General features: G+C 37.7%; 1 long non-coding RNA gene across 1 annotated transcript; it reads left to right on the top strand.

Moving 5' to 3' along the window:
* The first annotated feature begins 689 nt into the window (after window positions 1-689).
* Window positions 690-5,948, top strand: LOC122087955. Its single transcript, XR_006142919.1, has 3 exons — window positions 690-1,158; window positions 4,826-5,162; window positions 5,252-5,948. It is a non-coding gene; the product is annotated as an uncharacterized LOC122087955 (long non-coding RNA).
* Window positions 5,949-6,387: the final 439 nt, after the last annotated feature.

Here is a 6,387-nt window from a genome sequence, read left to right as displayed (position 1 = left end):
CCTCGCTTTTATCTCTGGAGGTGAGACGTCTCTGAAACCGTACGAATCTCTACAAGAATGAAGCGAATCTTCCGTATGGGTTCACGAGATGAAAGTAGATCGACCAATCTCGGGTTCACAAGATGAAGATGGGGAAGGATTCGTACGGTTTCAGAGATAGAGGAGGTTCAATTTCTGCCGCTCCTTGCGTTCTTCACAGGCGAATCTTGACTTCTTCTAGATGACTGTGTTCTTCCCTAAACCCTAGGGTTCACGAGGAAGACAAAGGAGAAGGGAGGCATACTGTTGAAGAGGGTGACGAGGAAGGTGTTCCACCAACGAGATGAAGAAGGGCCGTATTTGTAGAGCTCCCCGTGGTCGGGTACGCAGGAGAAGCAGTGAAGCTTCAACGTTTCAAGAGGAAGGGGATGTTAATCTTCCAATGAACAACATAAATTTTCATAGGTTTGTAGTTGGTGTGTCGATCGATTGTTTGTGCCCCTTTTTTGTTTTGAGAAAAGAGCAAAACAAGCATAAATTTTTATAGGTTCATAGTTGGTGTGTCAAAGTTTTACTTGTTTCACTTGTTTCTCGAAACAAAAAAGGGGCACAAACAATCGATCGACACACCAACTACAAACCTATGAAAATTTATGCTATTCATTCAAAGATCGACACCCCCTTCCTCTTGAAACGTTGAAGCTTCACTGCTTCTCCTGCGTACCTGACCACGGGGAGCTCTGCAAATACGGCCCTTCTTCATCTCGTTGGTGGAACACCTTCCTCGTCACCCTCTTCAACAGTATGCCTCCCTTCTCCTTTGTCTTCCTCGTGAACCCTAGGGTTTAGGGAAGAACACAGTCATCTAGAAGAAGTCAAGATTCGCCTGTGAAGAACGCAAGGAGCGGCAGAAATTGAACCTCCTCTATCTCTGAAACCGTACGAATCCTTCCCCATCTTCATCTTGTGAACCCGAGATTGGTCGATCTACTTTCATCTCGTGAACCCATACGGAAGATTCGCTTCATTCTTGTAGAGATTCGTACGGTTTCAGAGACGTCTCACCTCCAGAGATAAAAGCGAGGTTTTCCCCTCAAATCTGAAGAGTATACCATTCTGAGGACTCTGTTTGAAGGTTTGACTACTCCTTCCACAACCGTTCACTCATAGGAGAGCTCGGTAAGTGATTTTTTTCCTATTTTTCTTACTATTATTTCTGCTCTGTATTTTGATGAACTTGTTCGAGATTTCTGTGTGGCCTGAATGGTTATCAGCCTAGGAATTAACTCTGCTTGTGGGTGAATGTCAAAGAAACACATAAATTTCATGCTTCGATTACCATATCAGTCAGTACTTTCTTTGAAGGACTTACTGTAGGGTTTATGTGCTAGGTTCCTCTTGTTCTTTAAAATCTGATGCATCTGAATTAGGTGATCTTCTTCCCTTCCTGAGCCACCGTTTTGTTCGATTTAGGTTTTTTTTTTCTTCTAATTCTCGATTTATATTGGTATTGAATTTCATCAGAGAATCCCTGAATGCTTAACCTGCAGCTACCCTATTTTGGGTCTAATTTCCAGTCTAATTTCATAATCCATCTGAGTTGATTCTACACATCTGATTAGACAAGACTTTGGGGCATTCAAGGCCTCCCCAAGTTAAATTACCGAGGTGACGAGATCCACCGCCTTGGCTGAACCCATCCCCTTTTTCCACTCTATGAAAACTGATCTTCTTGCCTTCCTGAGCCACTGCTCTTGTTCGATTTAGGTTTTTTTTTTCTGTAATTCTCGATTTATGTTGGTATTGAATTTCATCAGAGATTCCCTGAATTCTTAACCTGCGGCTTCCCGGTTTTAGTTCTAATTTCCAGCCTGATTTCATAATCCATATGAGTTGATTCTACACATCTGATTAGAGCAAGACTTTGGGCATTCAGGGCCTCCCAAGAGAGATCTTCGACCATGGTTTGAAGAAGATCTAACTCTGATCTGTTGCTATTAAAAATCAGTTTATATTGCTTGCCATGGACTGTTTTTTTGTTTTTGGTATGGATTGTGCTTGTATTCTGATTTTCCTGAATTGCTTATAGTGTTCTTTTGATGTAAGTTTCCCTTATTTGCTCAATCATGGCTGAAGACTCATCTTCTGTTACTGTATTTTGGATGTTGAGCCATAAAAGCATCATTTGCTTTTTTCTATTTGTTAGATATCCCTGGGATGCAATAAAAATGTCAAATTTGAATGAGACCGATCTCTGTTCTTGGATGGTGAACATCCCTAGTCAGCCATCAATAAAGAGTCCGTATCCAAACTGCTTAAATGCATGAACAGAACATTTCAGAATCCAAGCAGAAAAGAAAATTGCACCCTAAAGAAGATTAGCCTCATTTTTTTTTCCCGTGTTTTTTTTTTTTAAATCTAAGAACTTTATTTTGATTTCTTGGTGGAAACTCACAAGTCATAAACAAAATAGTAGTTGAGAATCCAGATTGATGAATGAGGAATAGGTATTTGTGAATAGGTTTGTCTTCTAATCCCAACTTGCTTGTTAACTTTTTCTCATTAAGAGTTTAGAACCATTTCTGAATTTGATTAAATGTGAAAGCGCCTTCCTTGGTCACTGTTTTCTTATTACTTTCTTCCCTATTTTTTTCCTTTTCTGCTGCAGGAGCATCTCTAGCTTCAAAAATGTAGTTTCTTCTTTCAGAAAATCCACATTCAATCATATTTACAACCTTCACTTGCATCACCATGCTAACCAGTATGACCAGCTGCCCTGTATTTTAAAACACTGAATATTGAACCTGTAAATGGCATGTCTTATTAAAAATCTTTGACTTTTTTTTTTTTTGTGTGTGAAAGACAAATTGCTTATTGAAAAAGTAAATAAAATAATGGGTTAAAAACCCAACAAGAATCTATATAAGAACACTGATAAGCTGCATACCTTTGCACGGATTTAGAGCAATCTCTCTCTCTCTCTCTCTCTCTCTCTCTCTCTCTCTCTCTGTTGTGAAAAAAAAGAGGCAGAAGTGATAGTAAGAACCAAAGGAAATGGAGGGCAAAATGAACAAAACAGTTATGCTTGTCATAGACATGCAGGTCTGTCTGTCTCTCTCTCTTGCATTCTATCCTTTGGTTTCCTCTTTTTCCTTCTCGGTGCTCCCTTCTCCCTCTTTTTTGGTTATTCTTGACTTACCTTTTGATATGTTTAAGTATTGCAATCTGCAACAAGCTCCACTATCTTGTTTCAAATTTTTCTGTTTCAATTCTCATGTTGTCTCCTATATTGAGAGATCTCATGGTGATTTTTATTAATGGGTTTGGAGAAGAAAACTACCTCTGGCTCTGTCTGGTTTCAGTTACTGCTATTGTTTATGAGTGGTTTCATTGGCAGTTGATTGATTTGATTAGGGTTTTAATTTTTTTTATTTCTATTTCTATTTTCTTCTTTGGGAATACAGATTAATTACAGTATCTACTTAGGCAATTAAAGCAAATAGTTGGGTTCCAACTAATCTAAGAGTTAATAAAAATTGTTAATTTCATGGTTAAAACCTTTTTGTTAGTTCATGAGTTTTAACATTTTCAATTAGTGGTGGAGAAAGGTTTCCTTTAGTTCACCATGGAAGCACAGTTAGGACAACATAATGTTGGAATAAAGGAGGGGAGAATTTTCTCAGCTCTATTTTACCGAAAAAAAATTGTGAACTACATGAAAGATATATATATAAATATGGACTACCAGCATAAAGGGTAATTTGACAAACCTCCAGCTTCCAAACTCATGCATTAGGCTGGGGAACCATCTCTAATGGATGTTATGGGGCCATCCAATTAGTAGACTATAGTAAAAAACAGATACAATTACTCTAGATTTTCTTTCCTCAATTTAACACAACAAAAAGCCTAGTATGGTACTCACAAAAACTGTCATATCAGCAGTGCTTTGCTTTGAATCATCTGAATATTGACCATCCTGCCAAAAGAAAAAATAGCTCATACTTAAGCAATATGAATCTAATTTATTCAAATTATCAAAGGAAAAAAAAAAAAGCCACAGAATGTATAAAGAGATGGGATAAGACAATTACCATGCTCACGAACTCCATGTGTGAAACTATAAGCTTTTTCCCCCAGCTTGCTGATCCATTATTTCAGTGTGTCAACTCTGTCTGCATTGTCAAAGCTAAACCATTAATGCATTGCTTAAGGTTATATTATTTTCTTTGAAGATTATAAAATACTTATTTACATCTACATCTCTGCATAGCGTTATGATTAGAAGTCTCATGTGATTTATAGTCAAGCTAACCAAATAGAAATCTTCAAGGTTATGTACCTGAAAATAGTAATTTGACGGAAAATTGGTATAACCTAAAGGTCTTGGGAATGTAGTTGATACCATAACAGAAAAAGCAGCTCATAGGTCTATAGGAGTGCAGAAGTGATGCAGTTGAAAGCAAATTGAAAAATAAACCAGAAAACAGAAACAACTTGTGTAGCATGGGGAAGCCAAGTACAAAAGCATAATCATTTCTTCCAAAACTTAAGGAGAATCAGCATAATTAAAGTTGTTAATGTGGTTTTTCTTGATAGGTTCTTCCCTCTAATGTTGACTTGGGCAATTACTTCATTTCTTCCAGTGACTAACAAAGTTGTATTCACCTTATAATTTATATCCACATTTGAAATCAGCTATAAATATAAGTTAAATGGCCTTTTTTTTTGGAAGTTTTTTTTTTCTTCCTCTTTTGCTAAATATTTTTATTCCTATTTCTTTGAATTTTTTTCCATGTTCTTGTCTGTGTTTGAATATGTTACCTTCCCTCTAATGATTGTTCAGAGATATGAGATCTCCAAGATCCCCAACCCCCAAAAGTACTACTATAATCTGGAATGAAGCAGAGCTAAGATCATCCATCAATCTCATAGTTGATAATGTCCGAAACGGATTGAAGACAAACTCAATATTCACAAAGGTTGGTTGGGACAACATTACAAAAGGGCTTGAAGCCGAATTCAAAAGGTCCTTTGCAAAAGTACAACTGCGTAACAAGATGAATAAGTTATGTAAGGAGTACAACAGCTTCAGGGCTTTGCTAGAAACAACTGGTTTCGGATGGGATGCGAATGCTCGGACTACCACAGTTGATGATTCAGTATAGGAATCTGCTATTCAGGTATGAATAGGATCTTTGGTTTATAGAACGGATTTTTGTCAATTTTTGAAAAAAATGTGATGACTAATTGAAAATATTTGGAATTACAGGGAAACAAGGATTGGGCAAAGTATAGAAGAAATGGTCTCCCCTTGTGGCCAGAGTTGTTAGAGATCTTCTCCAACTCTAGTGCCTGTGGGGATAGAGGTTTGTCACAGGCAACAATTGTAACTCCAACGTCAACTAACCTTGAAATTGATGATGATTTACATGACACTGATAATGATGACATTGATGCTTGTACTGGGACACCCAAGGGGTCAGCTCCTCCGAAGCGGCGACTTGATAGGACTCCTACGAATCGTAGGAGGAAGAGCCACACATGGACACTCACGAACTCCACTGAGGATTTCAAAACCTTTGTCTGATGGAGGATGGAAAAGGGATCAACCTCTGCCACCTCAGCAGTTACCCGACCACCTGACCCTATTGTTGACGGACCATATAGCATAATGAGCTGTTAGAAGCTACTGGACAGTTTGGAGGATATCCCGACGGATTTGTATATGTTGGCGCAGCGTAAGATACACAGTGACCCTGGATGGCGCATGTCTTTTATTGAAGTGAGACTTGACAGGAGGTTATGGATGCTACATGGTCTGAAGGAGTGAAAGTAACAGTTTCTGATATGAATGAACATAAATCTTTTGTTTGGATTTTATATGCCTCATACTGACTGACACACTTATGTCTTTTAGCATACTATGGATGATGTTGATGTTTGAATTATGTTGCTTTGTTTTATTTTGATTGCGTGTGCTTTAGATTTACAGTAGTGGATATGACTGTTTAAGATTGTGAAATATTATGTTTTTTATCTTACTGTATGTTTCTTTATAGCTTTGGGATATAAGATCATATTAATTTCACTATATTAACAGGAAAGTAAGTAGTTGTCAATTATGACAATTTCTGGATGGATTGTTGCTTGTTAGTAGATTAGAATGCTATTAGATGGTACATTTATGGACTCTATTCCTTTATATATTGAATGTGTCTATTCATACAGGGATGTCAAATCAATTTCCAACCGACATCACAGGGTCATCGTCAGACGATGATGACATGGTTATAGTACACCAATTCCAAAACATGCTCAGTATGTATAGGATGAGAGAACCTCTGAATGATAGTAGTTACACAGGACCTGTTAGGGTAGCTGAGGTTCTTGCAGGTCATGCTGACG

This window comes from Macadamia integrifolia, chromosome 9 (assembly GCF_013358625.1).
Source record: "Macadamia integrifolia cultivar HAES 741 chromosome 9, SCU_Mint_v3, whole genome shotgun sequence".
NCBI classification, from domain to species: domain Eukaryota; kingdom Viridiplantae; phylum Streptophyta; class Magnoliopsida; order Proteales; family Proteaceae; genus Macadamia; species Macadamia integrifolia.
The sequence above is the reverse complement of the archived record's forward strand: the minus strand, read 5'-3'. Positions and strand labels throughout refer to the sequence as shown.